The sequence below is a fragment of the Mauremys reevesii genome, unplaced genomic scaffold (assembly GCF_016161935.1).
Source record: "Mauremys reevesii isolate NIE-2019 unplaced genomic scaffold, ASM1616193v1 Contig178, whole genome shotgun sequence".
Classification (NCBI taxonomy): Eukaryota; Metazoa; Chordata; order Testudines; family Geoemydidae; genus Mauremys; species Mauremys reevesii.
The window spans coordinates 30,189-55,895 of record NW_024100802.1 but is presented as its reverse complement, the minus strand read 5'-3'; the positions used below and the strand labels follow the sequence as shown (position 1 = coordinate 55,895).

The 25,707-nt window shown below is 55.0% G+C and overlaps 1 non-coding gene across 1 annotated transcript; it reads left to right on the top strand.

Moving 5' to 3' along the window:
- The first annotated feature begins 3,610 nt into the window (after window positions 1-3,610).
- TRNAS-GCU lies at window positions 3,611-3,692 on the top strand. The gene has a single exon. It is a non-coding gene; the product is annotated as a tRNA-Ser (tRNA).
- Window positions 3,693-25,707: the final 22,015 nt, after the last annotated feature.

Here is a 25,707-nt window from a genome sequence, read left to right as displayed (position 1 = left end):
GATGATTCACCACAGGAACAAGCTACCAAGGAAAATGGTGGATTCTCCATCTCCTGATGTCATTTCATGAAGACTAGATGCCTTTCTGGAATGTATTTGCCCCCAAAGTAGCTATTATGCCATACAGGAGGCCTGTGATATGCAGGGAGTCAGATTAGATGCTCTAATGGTCTCTTCTGGCCATAAAGTCGACTAATTTCTGAAAAACTGAGTGTAGCATTGGGAGCAGCGTCTGATGTTTCCCTGTCTAGCCGGCTTGCTGCCTAGAACGAACCCTCCTTGAGTGGGGTGATCCACAGGGAGTAGCTCAAACCTCCAAAGGGCCTGGCCAGGGGCAGGACATTGGCCCAGCAAGGGAGGGGTGTGGCAGTGACATCACAAAGGCCTTTTGCAGGACCTCAGACTATTGGTCCAAGGTGGTGGGGAGGGGGTGACCTCACAGAGAGATGCTGACATCAGCCAGGCAGGACAGGGGCGAGGGGCCAGGGAAACCTCAGAGACCCCTGTGGCTTTGCTGCAGCAAGTCTCCTTCTCCAGGTCTCTCTTTGAGGACTGAGAGAGTATTCGGGTTCACGGACGTGAGCGCCAGGAGGAACCTCTTTCGAGTTTTCTCTTTCCCTTTTAGTGATTTTACTAGAAAACAGCCATCCCTGTTTAGAAGGTAAGAGCCTCCTGGAGGTTTGAAACCTGTTCAGTCTGATCCATCTGTTGCAGGGGAGTGCTCTGCAGCTCCCACTGTGGGAGGTCCACCCAAAAATGTGGGGCTGAAATAGTGCTCGGGCAGTGATCCCCACCAGTGACCTGGGCCATCCTTTGGGCTCTCTGGTGAGAACCTCAGCCTCCTGTCCTCAGTCTCTACCCTGATTGGCTGAGCAGGGGTTATTGACAGGGAGGAGACTCAGGTCCTTGTTCTCTTTAAGACCAAGGAAATAAGTCAGAACCAGTTCTATGTTTGATGGATTTTGCTGCTTCTCTGCATTAATGGTCTCTGAGCAGTTCATGATTCTCTCTAACATTGCAATTCTCCTCAAATACTTGCTGAATAATTACTGTCACTGTTGTTGGTCTGGAGCTCATCACAGAGCACTTTATTCAGGTCATTCAATGTCTGAAATTCAAGATCTGATGGTTAGTTTGTAAAAGCAGCAGAGAGTCCTGTGGCACCTTATAGACTACCAGATGTTTTGGAGCATGAGCTTTCATGGGTGAATACCCACTTCGTCGGATGCATGTAGTGGAAATTTCCAGGGGCAGGTATATTGAAAATCAGGGCTCTTGGGTCCTATTCCCAACTCTGCCACTGACTGGCTGTGTGACCTAAGACAAGTCAATTCTCCTTTCTCAGCCTTAGCTTCTCCCTCTTTCGAGTAGGGATAATAATGATCCGCTCTTGACTACCTCACGGTGGGTGGAGGCAGGGCCGGCTCTAGGTTTTTTGCTGCCCGAAGGAAAAAAAATTTTGGCTGCCCCCACCCCAGCCCTGGGCTCCCCCCCATAATCCTTGCTGCCTGAGCTCTGTCCCCCCCACCCGCACCCTCTGCCGCCCCCGCCCGGGGCTCCGCATCCCCCTGCTGCCCCAGCTCTGGGCTCTCCTCCCCCCACACCCGATGCGGCCCCAGCCCTGGGCTCCTCACCTGCACCCTCCTGCCCCAGCCCTGGGTCACTGGTAACTTGCTCCCAGGGCGGGTCATTCAGCAGGAATTTTGGATGTGCACAGAACACAGACAGGACTGGTTCCTGCATAGTTACAGAACTGCAGTAAAGTGGAACAATTTTCAGCTTGTGTGATTGGAGGATATTTGGATCCATATTATAAGACTGTCCTCCATAAATGATGAAAAGTTGAGGTGCCTTTATTATTCTTTGTTTCTATGGGGAATTTGCCAGTGCAATATCACCGTCTTCCTTTTAAACAAACAAAACTAGAAAAATGGCAATGGCTGTTGAAAAAGCAATTCCAGTCCTAAAACCACGGGGAAGCATTTCTTGCTCAATTTTATCTAGTAGGATGCCCCTGGAACAATGGGAGAGAGAAACCTGCATCACTGAAAGTGCAGCCATGGAGACACCACACAGCAGCCTTCCCTAGCAGGGGCAGGGGGGCGAGAAGGGACATCATCCGAGCTCCCTGCATCCAGGTCACTTTCCTCAGCCGGGCTGCGTCAGGAGGGCAGAGAGCAGCAGCTTCTGATGCTCCCTCACAGCCCGGCCCAGGTGGGGAAAGTGACCAGGACGCAGGAGCACGTAGTGTTGCTCCTCGCTCCCTCCACCCTCTGTGGGGCCACGGAGGAGCGTTGGGGCAGGGGAGAGCAGTGAGCACCTTTGCATGGCCACACGGTGCCCTTTGACCCCCTGGAGCCCTGGGTGGCTGCCGGGGGCCCCACCCCTAAGGCCGTCTGGGCTCCCCAGCACGAACAGCAGAGACACAGGGAGACTGGCCACCCACTGAGCAGAGGTAGCCTGGGCGGCTCGTAATGGAGGCTGGGGGGGGCTCAGCCTCCCCAAACCTTGCATCGCCAAGGGGGCAGTGGGGCCCATGACTAGGGGCCCTGGCCAAATTGGGCCCCCCTGGGAAAGTCTCCCCCATGTCGGCCCCAGGGCTGGAGGAGCTCCCACTCCCTGCTACGGCCCGGGGGCTGCAGCAGGGCACAGAGCTTCTCTGGTCTCGGGGCCGCAGCGGGGCCGGGTAAAGGAGTGACAGGGTGGGGCCAGTGGGGGAAGGGGTGGCACAGAGGTGACAGTGGGTGGGGCTGTGGGAGGAAGGTGTGGAAGGGGGCGGAGCCACACACAGAAGTGGGGGGCGGGGGCAGGGTTCCGGTGCTGGGGCCCCCGCACTTGTTCTCCCTTTCCCTGGGCTTTGGCATCACTAGCCCCTGCTTAGCGAGTAGGGGTCAGTGGTCCCCAAAATGTGGGGCATGACTCCTAGGGGGACACAGAGGAAGATTGATGGGGGCACCTCAGGGCCTGAGCCAGCCCCCATAGAGGGTAGGGAGGGAGCAACACTCAGCCCCACTCTGTCCCAGCTCTTCCTCAACCCCACCCTCAGCCTGGGCCCCTGGCTCCCAGCCCGGCCTCGACCCCCTTACCGCTGTCCACTCCCCTCTCCCCAGCAAACAACGGCCCCACTCCCAGCCCCGGTTCTCGACCGCGGCTTCCGAGGGGCCACAGCCATGGATACGAGGGCGCAGTGTGAAATGTTTGGGGCCCACTGGGTTAGGGTGACGTCCTCAATCACTTCTCTGCAGTCCAATGAAAGCGATTCCTCCCCCACCCACCCCTCCGTCAGGACGGCCTAGGTACGTTCTGCTGCCCTTCACTCGTACAGGAAGGAGAATAACATTTCATTGCACTCAATCCTAAAGTGATTTGTAACCCACCACCATCCCAAACTGGTCATTTTGGGGAAGCGGCCCCAGCATGCTGCATAGCTAGGCAGAGTAGGGGTGTCTATGCAAACACGGCCTGTTCCTGAAGTCTTCCCCCAGCTCCTCACTAGATGTGAGGGGAGAGCTCATTCAGCCCCTGCTTATGCTTATTATTTAAAAACTCCTTAGTAGCCCTATCTCTGCTGGCCTTAGATTTCTCCTCCTGTCCACTTTTTGACAACTCAGATGAGGTGGCCGAGTGGTTAAGGTGATGGACTGCTAATCCATTGTGCTCTGCATGCATGGGTTCGAATCCCATCCTCATCGGATGCATTTAGTCTTCACTCTCCTTTATAGACAACCATCTCCCCATTTGGTACAATGACAGATCCAGCAATGTTGCTTCTGTTACCCAAAATTGGGCCAGATAGTAAGCTTAGGGAGGACTAATGACCCCACCCCCCAGAGTTTGGCAGAAAGCAGCATGTTTATTATACTAACAGCTAAGCTCAAAAGAAGACATTGGGGGGGGTCACACACTCACGCTCCCAGGACAGGCTCAGCACTGGAGATGTCAGGATTCTGTGCAAAGTAAGTGTCCCACAATGCCGCGATGGACGGTGCGATGAAGGTAAGTCTTCCTGAGGCACAATGAAATGCAACATGGTGAACCACTGGCCAGGCGGTCGGGGCGAAGGGCATTCACTGGAGGTACAAGCTTGTGAGTGACTCCTGAGCACAGGGCCCCTTCCCCTTTTAAGGACCTGCTCCTCATGGCCTGCGACTAGAGATGACTTGGCTGCATCTGGTGGGTCACACTCCACCTTGGGCAGTGTCCCTGCTCTGGGTGTGTGATCGCTGCCTAATGAGAGTCCCAGACACCTTGTCTATCTAGGAGCTCTTCTGCTCTGCCAGCTGTTCAACCAGCCCCTTCATCCCACAAGCATTGCGGGTGGGGGAAGCCACTTCACAGGCATTCAGAGAGGGAGAGGAGACGGGGCGGGGGAGGGGGAGTGTAACAGACCTTCTGGGCATACAGGTGATACGGAGCACACAGATCACTGCTGCTCCTACAACAGGGTAAGTTCTCAAGCAGCATGTTTCTTACTTTGCCCATCTGCCAATTTTGATGATTATCAATGGAAATATTTTGCCATTGGGTTGTGTATTTACACAGAAATTGACATTTACCCACAAATACGTAATTCTTCCAGTCCTGCCTAGTCTGCAGTTGGTGGGTTTAGAGGGACACATTCACTCGCCCCACGCCCCAGGCCAGGCCTGTGCTCTCAACTTCCCACACTGCTGGGATCCTTCCCTGGTCTCCCCCCAGACCTCTGCCCCACCCCCACTTCTGGGATCCCCTCCCCACACTGTCCAACCCCCCTGCTGGCAGGATCCCTCCCTGTTCCTTTCATTTCCTGTCTCCACTCTGGGCAAAAGCTCTGCACGGTTCCCACAGCGGAAGTTGAACCCAGGTCCCCTGGGTGAAAACCAGGAATCCTGCCCACTAGCCCATATGGGACTATTGGTGCATCTGACGAAGTGGGGATTCACCCACGAAAGCTCCTGCTCCAATACGTCTGTTAGTCTATAAGGTGCCACAGGACTCTTTGCTGCTGTTATTACTACAACTCTCAACCCCTCGTGAGCGCAGCAGGGACTAGCGTGACCGGATGTCCTGATTTTGGGGCCTTTTCTTATATCGGCTCCTATTACCCCCACTCCCTGTCCCGATTGTTCACATTTGCTGTCTGGTCACCCTAGCAGGGGCTGCACACAGGGCTGCATTAACCCTTCAGATGCTGAGGTTTCCCTCTCTCCATCCCCACTGCCTGTGATCAGGAAACAGACATCAGGGCTCCCAGGGGCTGCACAGACCATGACTGAGATCGGGACCCCATATTGCACTAGGTGCTGTACAATCCCTGGCCAACACTGACACCCAGGGGTTCCTCAATTTCCCTGAGCCTCTGCTGCCCAACTGCTTCTGACTCCATCTGGATCACCCAGGAGCAGCGACAGGGTTTCTGGTGCCCTAAGCAAAATTTAGGGGACGGTATTTTGTGCGCTACCCACGGAGCGCACAGGAGCTTCCGGTTCCACTCCCATTGCGCTGCCGAAGAAGGACTCTCCGCCGAAATGCTGCAGGTGACAGCGCAGTCATTGAGCTGCTCAATGGCCTGCTGCTGTTTCCGCGGCATGTTGGTGGAGGGTCCATCTTTGGTGGTGCAATGGGAGCGGAACCGGAAGCTCCCAGGTATCCCGTGGGGAGCGCACAAAATGCCACCCCCCGAATCCTGCCACCCTAGGCAACCGCCTAGGGTCGCCTAAGGGAAGGCCGACCCTGGGATCACCCCGCAAAAACCCACCTTTCCAAACAGTCCTTTCCCACCCCTAATTCTGCTTTCACACCCTGGGCCCATCTCTCACTTCTGTCCCTCCCCTTCCCCAGGTGAGCAGAGATGGAGGGAACTTCAGTGGCTGGAGCCAGCCCCAGCGAGCGCTGCAGCCCGCCCGGGTGGGGGGTGTTTGCAGACACAGGAAGGGAGCAGCTGGGAGCAGAGAGTGCTGGGAAGGAGGCAGGAGAACAACTCGCAGAGATGCAACACAGGCAGCTCCTGTGGGCAGGGCTCTGGCACAGCCCAGGGCGGGGCAGCTCCTGGGGCGGGGCCATGGCACAGCCTGGGGTGGGGGCAGCTCCAGGGGCGGGGCTCTGGCACAGGCCAGGGCGGGGCCGCTCCTGGGGGCGGGACTTTGCAACAGCCCGGGTGCGGGGCAGCTCCTGGGGGCGGGGCTCTGGCACCGGCCAGGGGCGGGGCAGCTCCTGGGGGCGGGGCTCTGGCACAGCCCGGGGGCGGGGCAGCTCCTGGGGGTGGGGCTCTAGCATATTGTGATGTGGAGCCCGGGTGGAGCAGCTGATCCCTGGTGACCACGTGCTGCCAGCAGCGCTGGAGCCGCCCGAGGAGCTGCTGTTCTCAGCTGCAGCCAGGATCTGCCACAGGTGTGATGACACATTGTGCAACGCTCCCATTTTGCAACCAGGTGCAGCTTATGCTGCGCAACGTAACCATCTGTGCTCCTGCTCAGGACTTGCTGCTGCCTGGTCCATGGGGTTGCGAATCAGGAGGGACAGGGTGTGTGGTCGAAAACACTCACATTCTGCTTCCTCCTGGCTCATGTGACAAATTGACCTATTGCAGGGTTATGGGGGGTTCTGCATGTTAATTTAATTTTAAATGAAGCTTTTTAAGCATTTTAAAAACCTTATTTACTTTATATACAACAATAGTTTAGTTATATATTATAGATTTATAGAAAGAGACCTAAAAATATTAAAATGTATTACTGGCATGTGAAACCTTAAATCAGAGAGACTAAATGAAAACTCGGCACAGCACTTCTGAAAGGTTGCCGAACCCTGATCTTTTGGAAGATTGAGGCATGCTCTTTCACTTTTCTGTGTATGAATACATGAAAAGGGAGGTAAGGTTTGGGGGTACAGAGCACACCCCTGACCTCAAGGTGATAACCAGAGTGGCCCCTTTCATTGGTCCGGGGACAGTTGTGCACTTGACACTGGTCCAGGGATGGTTGCAAATTGGGAGGGATGGGATTTGTGGTCGAAAACACTCACGATCTGCTTCCTCCTGGCTAATGTGCTGGCCTTCTACCTGTACCGAACCAGGCTGTTCAGGAAGTCCTTGCAACTATTCCTTGCATCAGCCAAGCGGATTAGGGGGCAACCAGTTTCCATCCAGCGCATTTCCTGCTGGATCACCTTGTGCATACGCACGTGTTACGACTTGGCAGGGGTTACCCCACCGCCTATAGTGAAGGCGCATTCTACGAGAGCGCAAGCCTCGTCGGCCGCCTATGTCACCCACGTCCCTATCCAGGACATATGTAGGGCTGCCACGTGGTCATCTGTCCACACTTTTTCCTCGCACTATGCGATCGCCTCCCAAGCACAGGATGACGCCGGGTTTGGTAGGGTGGTACCCGTCCTGATAACCCTTAAACTCCTACCCACCTCCATCAGGTATAGCTTGGAGTCACCTACTGTGGAATACACAGGAGCAGTCACTGAAGAAGAAAGGACAGTTACCTGTTCCAGAACTGGCGTCCTTCGAGACGTGTTGCTCTTGTCTCATCCACATCCCAGCCTCCTTCCTCTGTCGGAGTTGTCTGCCAAGAAGGAACTGAGGGTGGGGAGTGCGCAGCTCCTTATAGTGCCATAGAGGCGCCACTCCAGGGTCGCAGCAGTGCTCCAAAACTTCCGCACCGGTGCGCGTGGCGCGCACGCACACCTACTGTGGACTAGACCGGGAGCAACACATCTCAAAGAACACCAGTTACAGAACAGGTAACTGTCCTTTTTAAAGGATGTCTAGATTTCATTCCTGTAGTAACAGAACTGGTGATAGGAAAGCAGGAAGGGGTGTGTGTGTGTATGTACAGCTTAAATTGGTTAAATAGTCTAACTTTCAGTACTCAGTGTTTCAAAAATGTTAGACTGCCAACCTGTGTCATAGAGATGTCTTCTGTTTTTTAAAAAACCCATGAATAAAGCTACTTTAAGGGAAATTACTGCTTTGTCCAACCCTGAAGAGCTATGAGATCTTTGCTCACCAATTCTCATAAAACTTGTATTTGTTATGCCTTTTTGGTGACTTTAGTATTATGATCTATTATAAATAAAGTGCATTTAATTGATTGATTTTAAAATGAAATTAGTAACTGGAAAAAATGGCCGGTATTTTTTTTAAACCTGTGACAATTATAAGCTACTGTATTCTGTCGTTTAGTTTCTAGAATCAAAAGTATATCTAAGTATAATCTAAAGTTCTCCTGCAAAATGCTGGCTGTGCAAATCCTTCTGTGGCTGGATCATTCTTGGGTTTTTATTTTAAGTACAAAATAAATATGTATAACAAATTTAAAAGTATGTAATTAGTAATTTGATATGTTGGGTGGTGCCTCGTTTTACGTGTTTGCTCCCCTGGTGTTAGAACCTGGCTATGCCACTGCTGTAGAGGGCCTCACCCAGCAGCTGGGGCCACCATGCGGGCTCAGCAGGGCTGCTGGCCGCGGGGCCGATGGGTGTGAGTGGGCTGGGTGGGATCTCGGGAGTCACGTCTCAGGGATCTGCCCCGCTCCCCAGCACTGCTCCAGCTCTGAGCTGTCTCCACTGCCTGGGACCTGTGGGGTCCCACCTGCCTCCCCAGGGGAAGAGCCACCTGGGACTGGTGCAGAGGCTGGGCCAGTCTCAGCCACTCACAGGGGACAGTGGGGAGGGGGAGGCTCAGCTGGGTCCTGAGGAGCCTGGCCCGGGTAGGCTCTGCCCTGCTCCAGCCTGGCTGCTTCCACCACTCCCAAGGGGCCGGAGTTCTCCTGCCCCAGGACTAGCTCTGGCTGCGCTGCCATCTCAGCCTGGGAGACACAGTCACCTCCCATCAGGGCCGGCTACTGTGGCTGGGGTTAGGTGTGGGAGAGTAGGTCTCTAGTGGGTCTGGGGGTGCGGGCACTGGGGGTGGGGAGATCTGTGTGTTGGGGGGCTGTCAGTGGAGGAGATCTGTGTGTGTGGGCGCTGGGAAGTGTGGGGGTCTGTGCAGTTGTGGTGGTGGGGGCACTGGTCAGTGAGGGGATCTGTGGGAGGGGTTCTGAGAGGGTGGGGAGTGATCTGGGAGGGCACTGGGCAGGGGTTTGTGGGGTCTCTGGATGGTGCGGCACTGGGCGTAGGAGTCAGAGGGGGCCGGGCAGGGGTTTGTGGGGTCTCTGGGTGGTGCGCGCTGGGCGAGGGAGTCAGAGGGGTGCCGGGCAGGGGGTTTGTGGGGGTCTCTGGGTGGTGCGGCGCTGGGCATAGGGAGTCGGAGGGGTGCTGGGCAGGGGGTTGGTGGGGGTCTCTGGATGGTGGGGTGCTGGGCAGGGGGTTTGTGGGGGTCTCTGGGTGGTGCGGCGCCGGCGAGGGGAGCCGGAGGGTGCTGGGCAGGGGTTTGTGGGGTCTCTGGGTGGTGTGGCGCTGGGCGTAGGGAGTTGGAGGTGCTGGGCAGGGGTTTGTGGGGTCTCTGGGTGGTGCGGCGCCGGGCGTAGGAGTCGGAGGGGTGCCGGGCAGGGGTTTGTGGGGTCTCTGGGTGGTGCGGCGCTGGGCGAGCCGGAGGGGTGCTGGGCAGGGGTTTGTGGGGTCTCTGGGCGGTGCGGCGCTGGGCGAGGGAGCTGGAGGTGCCGGGCAGGGGTTTGTGGGGGTCTCTGGGTGGTGCGGCGCTGGGCGAAGGGAGCCGGAGGGGTGCTGGGCAGGGGGTTGTGGGGTCTCTGGGTGGTGCGGCGCTGGGCGAGGGAGCCGGAGGGGTGCCGGGCAGGGGTGGTGGGGTCTCTGGGTGGTGCGGTGCTGGGCGAGGAGCCGGAGGGGTGCTGGGCAGGGGTTGGTGGGGTCTCTGGGTGGTGCGGCGCTGGGCGAGGAGCCGGAGGGGTGCTGGGCTGGGGTTTTGTGGGGGTCTCTGGGTGGTGCGGCGCTGGGCATAGGGAGCCGGAGGGGCGCCGGGCAGGAGGTTTGTGGGGGGTCTCTGGATGGTGCGGCACTGGGCGTAGGGAGTCGGAGGGGGCCGGGCAGGGGTTTGTGGGGGTCTCTGGTGCTGCGGCGCTGGGCGAGGAGCCAGAGGGGTGCTGGGCAGGGGTAGCATGGTGCAGCATGGGCCCGCTCCCAAGGGAAGAAGCACGATGGCAGTGCAGGGCTGGGCTGACAGCGTGGGTCTGGCAGCTCCCGGTTTGTAAACAGGGCCCTTGTACTGGGCTGGGTGGAGTGGGGCTGTCCCTGCCGTGCCATGACCCATCTCCCATTGCCCCAGCCAGCCCCTCGCTCTGAGGACTCTGCCTCTGCCCCCATTTCCCATGGGGGCCTACAAATATGTTTAGCACCGGCCCACAAAAGGTTAATCCGGCCCTGTTTGGGGTGCAGGCTCTGGGCGGGAGTTGCGGGCGGGAGGGTTGCAGGCTATGGGGAGGTTGAGTGAGGGGTGCAGGCTCTGGGCTGGGGCAGGGGATGGGGGTGCAGGGGGGTGCGGACATGCAGGCTCGGGAGGGGAGTTGGGGGGTGGGAGGGGTGCAGGCTATGGGGCGGTTGAGTGAGGGGGCAGGCTCTGAGCTGGGGCAGGGATGGGGTGCAGACACGTGGGCTGGGAGTTGGCAGCTCGGCGCTGTACCAGGGGAAGGAGCTGCGGGGTTTCACACAGACACTTTCCCACAGTCCCAGGGCGGGAGGCAGAGTCGGGGGTCTGGCCGGTGTGTCCCGCACTGGGCTCCAGGCCGAGCAGGGGCCGCCCGCAGCGCTGGGACAGACCGAGCGGCGCTGTGGGGTCAGAGCTCGACCGGGAGGCCGGTGCCTGGAGCCCCGGGAACCCACCCTCCACCTCCCGGGCTGACGCTGCAGAACTGAGACAGCCGGTGCCCCCACAACCCCAACCCCAGATTTGGGAGACCAGCAGGTAGCTCGTCCTGAGGGGCCCGTTTCCTACCCCTCCCTAAACGGGGTTTTGTCCCGCACAGGGTCTGGCAGCGTCTCCCCTCCCAGCCTAACCCCACCCCGATTTTTCCCCTTCAGCCCCCTCCTGCCGCTACCTGCAGCAGCTTGATCCCCGGCCAGTAAATTTCTGCCCCGCTTGACCTTGGCAGCCCTCACTGCGATTTGCCCCTTGGTGTTTTTAACCCTCCGAAGAGGAGGCAGCAAATCGTAAGTAGAAGTGAGGGCAGTGGCAACAGCAGAGATTACTGGGCATGCTCTGCCTGGGTGTGCATGCTCAGTGCAGCCCAAGTAGCAAATCTGGAGCAGGAGCTGTTTCTGTTGTTACACCGGCTTGCTGCCTAGAACTAAGAGGGAAGGAGAAAACTTGAAAGAGGTTCCTCCTGGCGCCACGCCTATGAACCCGAATATTCTCTCAGTCCTCAAAGAGAGACCTGGAGAAGGAGACTTGCTGCAGCAAAGCCACAGGGGTCTCTGAGGTTTCCCTGGCCCCTCGCCCTGTCCTGCCTGGCTGATGTCAGCATCTCTCTGTGAGGTCACCACCTCCCACCACCTTGGACCAATAGTCTGAGGTCCTGCAAAAGGCCTTTGTGATGTCACTGCTGCACCCCTCCCTTGCTGGGCTAATGTCCTGCCCTGGCCAGGCACTTTAAGGACTGAGAGAGTATTCATTTGAATTTTCTCCATGTCATGATGCAGGGATAAGGGGAAAACAAACCTGAAGTTAAAAAAATGGTAATTTGTCTGAAATTTCCCAAAAAATCCGAGCTACATTTTGTCAAACAAAACTAATATGCAGTTATTAGATAGAAAACCTATATCACAGAGAGGTAGAAGACACTTTCAATTTAATTTAAAGTGAAGTTCCAGACTAGGTTACATCTGATGTCTCAGAATCAGGATGAGAGATTCTCCCATGATCCACAGAAACCTGCTTCACCCAGCGCTTTCTCATGCATCCGACGCCGGTATTCACCCACGAAAGCTCATGCTCCAAAAGTCTGATAGTCTATAAGGTGCCACAGGATTCTTTGCTGCTTTTACAGATCCAGACTAACACGGCTACCCCTCTGATACCTCTCTCATTAGTGTTATTTACAGGAGTTTTAGCACCTTCATAACGGGAGAAAAAACAGCCGACCTTCCCAGAAGCAGCTTTGCCATTGAGGGAAAAGGGGATTTGAACGGTGCTTAGGATCCATTTGAAATCCCCTTCCAAGTCTGACACTTTCATCTCCTGCCAGACTGACTCTGATTTAGGATCAAAGACGTGTACAAGCACCATTCCCAAGCATGGACAGCCAAGAACATGACCCCACCAGACACGCTGGGAAGCGAAGGAATACGAAGGGGTGAACTGTGCATGGCTCAGGCACAAGGTAACAGTTCTGGGGTGATGGGGAAGGATGAAATGTCTGAGTCGCCCCATCTCCTTCCAGTGTCACAGAGCCTAAAATGACCCTTATTTCCCTGACACTGCTCCAGCTCTTCTTCATATTTAAATATATTTTAAATGAGAAAAAAGTCAACAAAATAACTGCTGTTCTGCACAATCCAGTGTAATGTGAGAACAACTGGGAATGAGACAATGTCTCCTCAAAGAGGAACTTGACGTCTCTAACACTAACTTTGCACTGGGAGGAGGAGTATAAATGTGAATCTCCAGGTTTGTTTAGAAAAGGAAATGTGATGATGGTTAGCTCAGACAGGAGGAAATGTGCAAGATAACTCCACGGACTATCCATGGCCCATGTCTTTAGTGCAAGAATAGTTCTCTTTTACATCAGGAAAGTGAACTCAAGCTAGCTAACTCCATGACAACCACAGTGATGAGACCCAGGTAGATTTTATCTCAACGTAGCTGGTTGAAGACACCCCCCATCTCCCCCACCTGGGGTGATGACATTCCTGGTAGAAAGGACACACGCTCCAATGACTCACAGGACAATGGAGTTGATACAAAGGACCACAGGATCCAGCCCAAAGACGGGCGAGCTTCAAAAGTGGGCAACTCATGTATGGGAGCTGAGGAACTACAGTGTGCAAAAGATGCAAACAGCCTTAACACTCACTACTGTCAATAGAATTAAAGAAAAAATCTCCTGACAGCTCTAGAGAAGGTTTTATGAAGTTTATCTCCTTTACGGATTCTCTGATGTTTAGAAAGGCCTGAACTATGGGAAAAGCTTTTCCCACACTCGCAGCATTCATATGGTCTCTCTCCAGTGTGGACTCTCTGGTGAGAGATAAGAGAGAAGAGGTGAGTGAAACTTTTCCCGCACTCACGGCATGCATAAGGTCTCTCTCCTGTGTGGATCCTCTGATGCACAGTAAGGTTTGAGCTCCGAGAGAAGCTTTTTCCACACTCGCAACATTCGTAGGGTTTCTCTCCCGTGTGAGTTGTCTGATGAGAGATAAGGGCTGATCTCTGAGTGAAGCTTTTCCTGCACTTGCAGCATCTGTAGGGTCGCTCTTCTGTGTGGATTCTCTGATGGGAGTTAAGGGTATATCTCTGAGTGAAGCTTTTCCCGCACTCACAGCATTCATAGGGTCTTTCTCCTCTGTGTATTCGCTGATGCCTACTAAGGGCTGAGGTATGATTGAAGCTTTTCCCACACTCACAGCATTCGTAGGGTCTCTCTTTCGTGTGGATTATCTCATGTCGAATAAGGGCTGAGCGGTAATGGAAGTTTTTCCCACACTCACTACATGTATTCTCTCGCTTTTCTGTGAGGATTTTCTGCTGGGATGTAGTTTCCTTGAGGTCCCTGTGAGTTCCCTGACAATCAATGGGTTCATCCACTCTCTCCTCTGAGTGGTTTCCTGCTCTCTCTCTGGTCTGGGGTAACTTTCACCAGCTTTTCCCTGCTCACGGAGCTGGACACACTCCTTTGGCTCTTCGCAGTAATTCCCCATGCGCTTCGGCGAGCTCAGCATCTTCCTGGTGAGGATTCTGCTCCTCGCTCTCCCTCACCACTCCATCACCTGCTAGAAGAGAGGAGAAATCTCAGAATTGGGGATGGAAAGGCAGAGAACAAACCCAAGTAAGTGCTGGAGAGACAGAAAATAAAAATCAGGGACTCAACTCCCCCTAACTCTTCCCTACAGGGGACAGTGGAGGGGATCAATTCTGCTCCCCACCCAGGACCAGCCTTTAGGGGGCTGCACGGGTGCCCCACCCAAGGGGTGCCGGGTGCAGGGTTTGATTCCCACCTGACCTGCTGCCGAGAGGCTCGCTGGGCTGATGAAAGCGGCACAGGGAGGCAGATAAGCAGCTGCGTGGGGGAGTGGGATAGACCTGAGCTGCAGGGGGAAATTGGACGACCAGCCGTCAGAGTCAGGTGACTGCTCCGGAGCAGAGGGGCCCCTCTCCGCCCTGTTCCACGTGTGCAGCTGCTGCTGTTCCTGTCCCCCCAACCCCCGTTCACCCCCGGAGTCGCCCCGTCCACCCCCGACTGGGAGCATCCTCCTGACTGCTCTGCAGGGGGGAGGTGCTGATTGATGGGGGGGTGATCCCCTCCCCCCCACCCGGGTACCTGGCTTCCACTGAGCTGGGGTGACGGGACAGGGGAAATCTGCGTGTGCTGCTGCCTCTCTGGGGCTGGAGCTGCCGGCAGCTGCTTGTGTCTGAACAAGCCTAGTTCAGGCTCCTGACCCTGAGAACTTTCTTAAAGAGACAGCGCGCTCACTCACTCAGGCACATACTACCTTCACACACACACACCAGGGCTCCCTGCATCCAGGTCACTTCCCCACCTGGGCTGTGCTGAGACATCAGGAGCAGCTGCTCTCCTGCCCTCCTTACGCAGCCTGCAGGAAAGTGACCTGGGTGCAGGAAGCCCTGACGTCGCTCCTGCTCCTCTCCCAGCCCCAGGGCTGTGTGGGGCGGGGGAGCAGCAGTCCAGTGGGGGAGCGAGCAGCAATGCCAGCTGCTTTGTGCATCCAGGTCAGGTTCCCCACTTGGGTGCAGAAGGGGGATGCCGGGGTTAGAGGCAAAGGGGGCACAGTGCAGGGGTTGAGGGCACAAGAGAGTGGTGCAGGGGGTAGCAGTGAAGGGCTGCATAGAACCATAAAATATCAGGGTTGGAAGGGACCTCAGGATGTATCTAGTCCACCCTCCTGCTCAAAGTAGGACCAATTCCCAACTAAATCATCCCAGCCAGGGCTTTGTCAAGCCTGACCTTAAAAACCTCTAAGGAAGGAGACTCCACCTCCTAGGGAACCCATTCCAGTGCTTCACCACCCTCCTAGTGAAACAGTTTTTACTAGTATCCAACCTAGTCCTCCCCCATGGCAACTTGAGGTCATTACTCCTTGTTCTGTCATCTGCTACCACTGAGAACAGTCTAGATCCATCCTCTTTGGAACCCTCCTTTAGGCAGTTGAAAGCAGCGATCAAATCCCCCCTCAGTCTTCTCTTCTGCAGACTAAACAATCCCAGTTCCCTCAGCCTCTCCTCATAAGTCATGTGCTCCAGCCCCCTAATCATTTTTGTTGCCCTCTGCTGGACTCTTTCCAATTTTTCCACATCCTTCTTGTAGCGTGGGGCCCAAAACTGGACACAGTACTCCAAATGAGGCCTCACCAATGTTGAATAGAGGGGAACGATCACGTCTCTCGATCCGCTGGCTATGCCCCTATTTATACAGCCCAAAATGCCGTTAGCCTTCTTGGCAACAAGGGCACACTGTTAACCCATAGCTAGCTTCTCATCCACTGTAACCCCTAGGTCCTTTCCTGCAGAACTGCTTCCTAGCCATTCGGTCCCTAGTCTGTAACAGTGAATGGGATTCTTCTGTCCTAAGTGCTGGACTCTGCACTTGTCCTTGTTGAACCTCATCAGGTTTCTTTTGGCCCAATCCTCTAATTTGTCTAGGTCCCTCTGTATCCTATCCCTACCCTCCAGTGTATCAACCACTCCTCCCAGTTTAGCGTCATCTGCAAACTTGCTGACAGTGCAGTCCACGCCATCCTCCAGACCATTAATGATTGCGGCACAGGAGTGGAGTGCAAGGGCTGGGGTGAAGGGGGCACAGTGCAGGGGGTTGGGGGTCTGGTGGGGGCGGGGGTGGGGGTGTCCGTGGGGGGCTGAGGTTAGGAATGAAGGGGTGTAGGGATTAGGGGTACAGGAGGGGGAGCAGGCATTTGGGGCAAAGGGACACAGTGCAGAGGTTGGGGGGAGGGGAACGTGGGTTGCCTAGGGAGCCCATGGGAGCCAGGGGCACCAAAATGCAAGTTCGCCCTGGGTGCCATTTCCCAAGGCCAGCCCTGTCCACATCCCATCCAAACACTCAGTAGGAAGGGAGGGAGCTCCAGCCAAGGTGTCAATCATCATCTGTAGGAAGCCCGGAGTGAGATCTGCTGGGGACTGTCCTGAGCTCACAGAGTCTGTGGGGAATCCCAGCGGGTTCTCTCAGGCACTTACAGTTTCTGGGTTGGTTTAATGTTTCCTCACCTGTGCAGGGACTTTCCAGGATCTCGCTTTCCACTGAACAAGGGAGATCCAGGACCCACGGCTCTTCCCCTCCTTCCAGCTGGAAGATCACAGAGGGTTGGGAAACTGGAAACCCTGCTCAAGGGAAAGAAAACAAAGGAGCTCAGGGGAATTCATAGGTCATTTATCATCATAAAAAACATTCTATTAGTTTAACCCCAGTCCATTTTAAACAATAAAATCACAGGGCCAGCTCCCCAGGTGCTCAAAGGTGCAGAACACTCTGCTTAGGAGGGATTTAACTATCCCCATCGTTGCTGGGAACACACACAGCCAGACACTCATTATCAAAGAGGCTCCTAAAAAACAGAGACTGGAACTGCATTTCCCAGAAAGTGAAAACTCCAGACAGAGGGCAAGTCTCCCTGGCACTGCTTCTTGCTGACAGACAGGTCCAGAGCCAAAGAGAGAGTCCAGGCGAAGCTGGGAACAGGAAGCATGGGCTGGGGGGTTCAGTGGAGTAAGGACCTGGAAGGGCAGGGATATCACTGAAGGCAGGATCTCAGCAGCATTAGATGTCAGGAAAGCACATCCTGCGGCATTAGGGAACCTAGTGAGTCAGGTATAAAGGGAAGGAGCATAAAAAACACTGTGTGTGGAGAAAGCTGGCAAATTAGATGGTGTAGTTCAAGAGCCACAGACCAATTCTTCTGCCAAAGGAGAATGTGAGAAATAAGAATCAGGCCATGTGACTTCAGGAGGGACAAATTCGAAGATCCAAAGAACATGCAGAGAAGAGAGACGGCGGCTCTTGCAGGTGGGGATGGAAAAGGAAGAGTCTCCGTGGTTCATGGAGCCAATTAGTTTGTTTTATCATTCATTGATCATTGTTATGGTGATCTCATATGTTATTTCAGATGTAGTCACTGTGTGCGCAATAGATTTAAGTTGTAGGTATAGACAGAAGACAGACAGGTAGAGCCCTGCATGGATACAAAATTTATATCCGCATCCGATCTGCGATCCGCAAAAATGGCCCATGGATATCTGCAGATTTTCAGGGTTCTAGGAACAAAATTTGTACCTGCAGCCGATCCACAAAAGAGGTCTGAATTCTCCACCAGGAGACATGATCAAAGCAAAGGGCTAAGGCAATGAATCCTAAAATCTTCTAATATAGGCTGGAAGGGACCTCAAGAAGTCATCTACTCCATTCCCATCGCCCTGCGGCAGGATCAGGTGTAAATATGCCAGAAGTTTGTCTGACCTGTTCTTAAAACCCTCCTGGGACAAGAATTCCACAACCTCTCTTTGTAATCCATTCCAGCACTCCCCTATCCTTATCGCTGGAAAGGTTTTGGTATTACCCACCCTCAAGCTCCCTTGCAGCAGATCAAGCCAATTACTTCTCCTCCTACCTTCAGTGGACGTGACGAACAGTTAATCACTGCTCTCTTATAACAACCCTTGACATATTTGAAGACTGTTCTCAGTTCCCCACTCACTCTTTTCTCAAAATTAAACATGCTCAGTTCTTTCAACCTTCCCTCATAAGTCATGTTCGAGGACCAGGAGGGCGCTTTTCCCTTCTGAATGGAGATGCAAGGTGAGGTCAGAGAAAAGGATGTTGGAGTAACTGAGACAGGAGAGGCTGACTAAGAGCTGGAGCTGTGCGGATGGATAGGAAAGGCCAATTGTTAAGGATGTTATGCAAAAAGAAAATGCCATGTGTAGGCACACCCTGGATAGGAGGCCCCAGAGGGAGCTCCGTGCCAAAGGTATTGCACAGTTATGGGCCTGAGTGACAGGCAGCACAATGGTGCTGTCTGCGGCGGTAGAGAAAGAGGGTGGGGGGAGGGCTTGGGGGAAATATTAAGAGCTTTGCTTCAGCTGTTGATCTTTAGCTGATGGCTGGACATCAGTGAGGCGATGACACAGAGAGAGAGGGGCTGAGATTTCAGTTGCGACAGAAGGAGACAGGCCAGGAGCAGAGAGGCAGAACTGGGAGTTAGGAGCACAGAGATGGTAGCTGAATGTGTGTGTGCGGATGAGATTACCCAGAAATAAGGTGCAGAGGAAGAAAAGAAGAGGCCCGAGGACAGAGCCCCGTGGAACCCAAACAGAAGGCTGGAACGGGGGTCAGCCGACTCATTCTAAAGACACTCTAATGCAGCGACTGGAGGAGGAGAAGGATGCGACTCATCATGGACCTCTTGATGCCACCTGGCAGAGGGCACAGGGTGCCTAATGTTTTACTGGGATCCCACAGACCAGGTACACGCATATTTGTTCACCCAAAGGGGTCGTGTCAGGTGTCTGTCGAGGAACTAGTTAGGTAGGTCTTAGGTAGCTCTGAAAAGCTTTGCCAGTCCAGCTCTATTGTTTAAGGCTGTGAAAAAGTGCCCACACGCATGCGCACACACGCACACCATCCAACATGGCTCTGCTGGCCAAAGCTCAATTACAGACACAGCTATAGCGGCAAAAGCATCCATTTTGTAAAACAGGAAACTAAATGCTCATAAGCTACATTAATGCAGCGTTAAGGTTGCCCAGTGCTGTCTCCTGCCTTGCACCATATGGACGGTGAGTAAACTTAAACCTCTGCAGACCAGGAAGTGAAAAGTTAATGTAAACTTTCCCCCAACCCTTAACCCTGCAGCTGGCCAGAACCAGTGAGAATGGTTCTGTGTGGGCCGTGCAAAGGTTAACCAACTGCCACAGGGACTCAGGTATTCAGCTCAATGCAGCAGTAACGGGATGAATTCTATGGTCTGTGGTATAAAGGACGTCAGAGTAGATGACCTAATAGTCACATCTGGCCTTAAAATTTATGAACCTATAATCGATCCGAGGCAAGACTAAGACTAAGACATTGTCTGTGCTGTGCTCACAGGTGGGAATCCCAGCATCTATCCGCATGCCTCCAGCTGTGTGCACTGGGCCAGCTGTAGCTGAGACTGGCTGATGGAGGGATTGGTTGCAGCAGCTGGGCAGAACTGTGCCTGTGCTATGCAGAGAGGTGCATGTGAAACTTGGGGGGCAATTCTGCCTCATTTCCGTGCTGAGTGTTGTAGGCTTTGTCAGCAAAGATGCCTAAGGGTGTGTTCTTGCCATGGGGGTTGTCAGCACCCTGGGGGCGTATGTTCGAGTGACCTGTGGGGCTTAGTGAGGGGTAAGTGAAGGCAGTGACTCAAAAGGAAAACTCAGGTTGAGGGCAATGGGGTAGTAACACTGTGCAAGTCTCAGCTGGCCTGTGTGCAGGAGGTTCGGTACTGACAGCAGGCCAGGGGAGGAAGCTTCTGTTTGCTATGATGGAGTTAAACCCGAATATTATCTTAGCAAAGAGAAGAACATGTTAGACATTCTGCTGTACTGCTCTGTTCCCAGAGCGCTCTGTAACAGGGGAGGGGAGAGGGCTAGTGTGGGTGTCTCTGGCATGTCGGGGTGATGCTGAAACAGGGCAGAGCAGAGGTGGCACTGGGGGACTGGCATGAACCTTAACTCTGCATTTCTCCTTCTAAAAACCGAAGGAACAGGAACCCTTACCCAGCGAGGTCACATTCTCACAGTTGTCCTGCATGACCTCCTGTAGAGGGCTCTCTGAGCGGGGTCCAGCAGAGCTCCCTCTTCCTGGTGAAATACACAGCCACCTCCTCGAAGGTCACCGGCCCCTGAAAGAGCAAGAGCCCAACACTCAGTACCTGCTGCCCCACTCACAGCCCCACTATTCATGGAGGAAAGGAGCCAATCAAATGGAAGCTCTGAGAGAGTCAGCAGAGTCCTATCCCCATACTGCTGAGAGCAGCCAGGAGACATCTGGGTGAGAGGACGAAGTGAGAGCCCCTTGTCTCTCCCAGCAGATCCACCACAGACCTACTAGCCAGAGGCTGATACAGGAGATGGAGCCCCCAGTAGGGTCCAGGCACAGCCCCATGGTAGAGAACCCAACACCCTCCCCACTGCCAGCAGCTGGATGTGAGGGGCCGGGACATCTTCCCTACACCTCCCTGCTGGGTGCCCCCTTTCCATGTCACACCAGCCCCTGGCTAGCAGGCTGAGGGGTCAGCACTGGAAATCTGGTCAGTTTTCCCAGCCCTGCCCAGGGAGTTGCTTGGTCTGTTTCCTGTTTCACAAATTAGGGAATTTTCTCCCCCAACACCCAAGTGTTTGTTCCAAGGATCTAGGCCCATGTTAACAAGTCCCAGCAGGTTTGTCACACTGTGTCCCCACTCCCTATCCTCACCCAGGGTATTCCCTGCCCCCCTCCAGACCTAACTCCCCAGAAGTTGCCACCTCTTCAGTATTTCCTGCCCCTCCCCCTCCAGCAGGAACCCACCAGCAACCCCCCAATAACCCCTACCTGAGCTGGCTCCACTGCAGCCATTTCTCCTGTCCCATGGGAGGCTGGGACGAGCTGGAGCGAGAGGTGGGCGTCATTCTGCAGCCTGGCAGGGCGAGAAGGGCAGTTGTGGAGGTTTCAGAACAGGCTTGAGTTCATTTCACATCACGATTCCCCCAGGCCCTTTCCCTGGGGACAGAGATTGTAGATTCTGCCAGGCTGGGAACATGCTCAGTCCCCACAGTGCAGCAAAGACCTGGCCCCTGGCCCCTCCTTTCCCCCTTGTGCTCCCCCCAGCAGCAGGAACCAACCAAGACATTTTGAAGCCCTCCCAGCACCAGGGTGTGAATCAAACCCTGGACCAGACCAGACCCAAAGGAGCCCCCTTGGGGGGGGGGTGTCCCCCTGACCCTGCCCCCAGGGCAGCGCACTCCTGCCACAGGGGGAACAGGGAGAGTCCGGGGCCGGTTCTTCCTCTCTCTGCTCCTCACCTCGCTCACAGGGAAGTGACCCTGGGCAGGGACGCTGCTGGGCGTGTGGGGGGGGGGGGGGGGTTCAGAGATCTGGGAACCTGCCCCCACCCTCTAATTTCTCCTCACACCCTCTCCCGTCCCCCTCCCTAGCGCCCTGCCCTGGCTGGGAGCCGGGTCACCGCCCTGTTCCCGGGGCTCCCCGCGGCTGCCCTGCCCCAGCTGCCCCAGCCCTTCCCGTGCCCCGCAACCCTCCCAACTGCTCCAGCTTCCTCGGGCTGGAGCTGCTGGCCCCGCCCCCCCACTGACCCCGGGGGAGCAGCGGAGCGGAGCCTGCCCCGCAAACAGCTGATCGCAGCTGCGCCCAGGCCGCCCCCGGGGAAAAGCTCCGCGGAGGAGGCGCCACAAGCTGCCGGCAGCGGGTCATTCCCGGGGGGGCCGAGCACCCGCCTGCAGCTGCCGCAGCCTCCTCCCCCCCCCCGGAGCCCCCACGGGAGGGGGGGAGCAGCCTCCCCAGCCGGGCTCAGGGCATTGGGGTGCCGGGGCTCCCCTCCTGCGCACGCCTGGGCCCGGGACACTCACACACACACTCTGCCCTGGGGCTCCCCTGGTGCCCAGAGACCGATCAACCCGCCGCCTGCCCCCCCCCCCCTTCCCGCCTGCAGCTCCGGCCTCTCCCGCCCCGCCAGCCGCACCCAGGGGAGCCCCGGGCCCCAGGCTCTGTCCCCACCTGGAGCCCAGCGGGGCCGGGGGCAGCTCCTGCTGCAGCTGAGAACAGCGGCTCCGCTCCGGCCCGGGCGGCTCCAGCGCTGCTGGCAGCACGTGGCCACCAGGGAGCAGCTGCTGAGCCCGGGCTCCTGCGTCACAATGTGCCAGAGCCCCGCCCCCAGGAGCTGCCCCGCCCCCGGGCTGTGCCAGAGCCCCGCCCCCAGGAGCTGCCCCGCCCCCGGGCTGTGCCAGAGCCCCGCCCCCAGGAGCTGCCCCGCCCCTGGGCTGTGCCAGAGCCCCGCCCCCAGGAGCTGCCCCCCTCTGGGATTTGTTCTCCTGCCTCCTACTTCCCAGCACCCCCCACCCCCAGCTGCTCCCTTCCTGTGTCTGCAAACACCCCCAGGGCAGGCTGCAGCGCTCGCTGGGGCTGGCTCCAGTGGCTGAAGTTGCCTCCATCTTTGCTCACCTGGGGCGGGAGGGATGAAGAGAGGAGATGGGCCCAGGGTGTGAAAGCAGAATCAGGGGGCAGGGAAAGAAGGACTCTTTGGAAAGGTGGGTTTTTTGCGGGGGGGCAGGTGTGATCCAAATGGAGTCAGAAGAAGTTGGGCAGCAGAGGCTCAGGGCCTCCTTCCCAGCACCGCCCCACCCCTGAAACAGCTGTGGGCCAAAAGGAAGGTTTGGGGAGGGAGAAGAAATGGCCCCATAGGGTGACCAGATCTCACTGTCACACCCCTCTTCACCCCTAGCCCCTGCTGGCCTGCTGCCTCTCCTGCTAGTCAGTCCCCACCCACCACTCCCCTCCTTTCACCTCCTCCCTCCCCTGCCAGAAACCCCCTGCCTGCCCCTAGAGCCCTGCTGGCTCACTGCTCACCTCTGTGCCCACCTGCCACTCACCCACCTCCCCACCTGCTCCCCATTTGCCTCTCACCACCCCAAGTGTAAAGCCTCATTCAGAGACCCAGGAGTCAATCAGTGCAATACCAAAAATTAAACTACTGAAAATGGTGCCCCCCTCCAGCCACTGACGTTTTGGACTAGAAAGCTTTGCCCCAGACATCCCCTTCAGAAGACATCCCCAGACCGGCTGAGGATACTGGTGTGACCTCACCTGGCAGCCCCCAAAGAAGGAATTGGGGGGACTAAATGGACAGGGCCCCTCTCTAGCTGAAGCCTGGCAAGGGAGGTACGTGGATCCCACCAGAAGTTAAAATGAAAAGTGAGGGAGGGGAGGCTCTGCTGGACCTGGGCAGCTCTAGATACAGCACCAGGCACGTAGGAGGATTTCCACTCCTGAACCATGGAAGCAGGAATTGACTTTTCCTTTCCAGGTTTAGCTAATGTTCAGAAAGGGAATCTAGCACCTGCCTTCCAGATTTGAATACCTCAACATTCAGGAGTGCTCCAGCTCAGTTTGGGCAGCTGTTTTCTTCCAAATCAAATATACTGATCCACTGTCATTTGCTGTAGAAAAAGTAGGATAAAATTGAGCAAGAAATGCTTCCCAGGGGTTATTAGGACTGGAATTGCTATTTTCAACAGCCATTGCCTTTTGTTTGTTTTTGTTTTATTTGTTTAAAATGGAAGACAGTGATATTGCATTGGCAAATTCCCATAGAAACAAAGAGTGGAACAAAAGAATAATAAAGGCACCTCAACTTTTCCTCATGTATGGAGGACAGTCTTACAATATGCATCCAGATCTCCTCCAATCACACAAGCTGAAAATTGTTCCACTTTACTGCAGCTCTGTAACCATATGGGAACCAGTCCTGTCTGTGTTCTGTGCACATCCAAAATCCCTGCTGAATGACCCACATGGGAGCAAGTTACCAGTGACCCAGGGCTGGGGTGGAAGAAGAGTGCAGGGTATGTGTGTGGGGGGAGAGCCCAGGGCTGGGGTGGCAGGGAGGTGCAGGGGGGAGCCCAGGGGTGGGGTGGGGGAAGCCAAACAATTTTTTTGCTTGGGACGGCAAAAAATCTAGAGCCGGCCCTGCCTCCACGCACGTTGAGGTAGGTAGGAGCGGATCATTATTATCCCTACTCGAAAGAGGGAGAAGCTAAGGCTGAGAAAGGAGAATTGACTTGTCTGAGGTCACACAGCCAGCCAGTGGCAGAGTTGGGAATAGAACCCAAGAGCCCTGATTTTCAGACTAACCATCGGATCTTGAATTTCAGACATTAAATGACCTGAATAAAGTGCTCTCAGATGAGCTCCAGACCAACAACAGTGCACAGGAATTATTCAGCAAGTATTTGAGGAGAACTGCAATGTTAGAGAGAATCATGAACGGCTCAGAGACCATTAATGCAGAGAAGCAGCAAAATTCATCAAACATAGAACTGGTTCTGACTTATTTCCTTGGTCTTAAAAGAGAACAAGGACCTGAGTCTCCTCCCTGTCAGTAACCCCCTGCTCAGCCAATCAGGGTAGAGACTGAGGACGGGAGGCTGAGGGTTCTCACCAGAGAGACCAAAGGATGGCCCAGGTCACTGGTGGGGATCACTGCCCGAGCACTATTTCAGCCCCACATTTTTGGGTGGAGCTCCGACAGTGGGAGCTGCAGAGCCCTCTCCCACAACACACACACACGGTAGTGGGAGGGGAATAGGAGAAAGGACAAAAGAAGGAAGAGATGAAGAGAAAGGAGGAGACAGGGAGGAAAAGGTGAAACACAAAGGACAAACCCTAATGTCCCCAGTGATTCTAAGGGACAAAATCCCAGGTGCGGAATAAAATTCTGCCTCCTTAAGCTTGTGTTTTCCATGCCTAGAATTCAGCTGTCACCAGCTGGATCAGACTGAACAGGTTTCAAACTTCCAGGAGGCTCTTACCTTGTAAACAGGGACGGCTGTTTTCCAGTAAAATCACTAAAGGGGAAGGAGAAAACTCGAAAGAGGTTCCTCCTGGTGCTCACATCCGTGAACCCGAATACTCTCTCAGTCCTCAGAGAGAGACCTGGAGAAGGAGACTTGCTGAAGCAAAGCCACAGGGGTCTCTGAGGTTTCCCTGGCCCCTCGCCCCTGTCCTGCCTGGCTGATGTCAGCATCTCTCTGTGACCACCTCCCACCACCTTGGACCAATAGTCTGAGGTCCTGCAAAGGCCTTTGTGATGTCACTGCCACACCCCTCCCTTGCTGTGCCAATGTCCTGCCCCTGGCCAGGCACTTTGGAGGTTTGAGCTACTCCCTGTGGATCACCCCACTCAAGGAGCGTTCGTTCTAGGCAGCAAGCCGGCTAGACAGGGAAACATCAGACGCTGCTCCCAATGCTACACTCAGATTTTCAGAAATTAGTCATCTGTATGGCCAGAAGAGACCATTAGAGCATCTAATCTGACCCCCTGCATATCACAGGCCTCCTGTAGGACACCATAGCTACTTTTGGGGCAAACACATTGCGGAAAGGCATCTAGTCTTCATGAAATGACATCAAGAGATGGAGAATCCACCACTTCCCTTGGTAGCTTGTTCCTGTGGTGAATCATCCTCACTGTTGAATATTTGTGCCTTAGTTGTAATATGAATTTGTCTCTTTTCACCTTCCAGCCACTGGGTCTTGTTATGCCTTTCTCTGCTCGATTCAAGAGCCCTTTAATACCCAGTCTTTTCTCTCCATTAAGACACTTCAACACTTCAATGAAGTCACCTTTCAATCTTCTCCAGCCCTCAGAACATTTGGTGGATCTTTGCTGTCCCAAACTCTAATTTCACAACATCTTTTTCAAACGAGGACACCAAAACTGGAGGCAGTATTCCAGTATCAGTCTCACTGATGCCGTGTCACCTCCTGTGACGTTATTGACATAAACTGTAACTGTATAGATCACCATTGCAACCACTGTTCTATATTTGCAGCCAATATTGTATAAAGG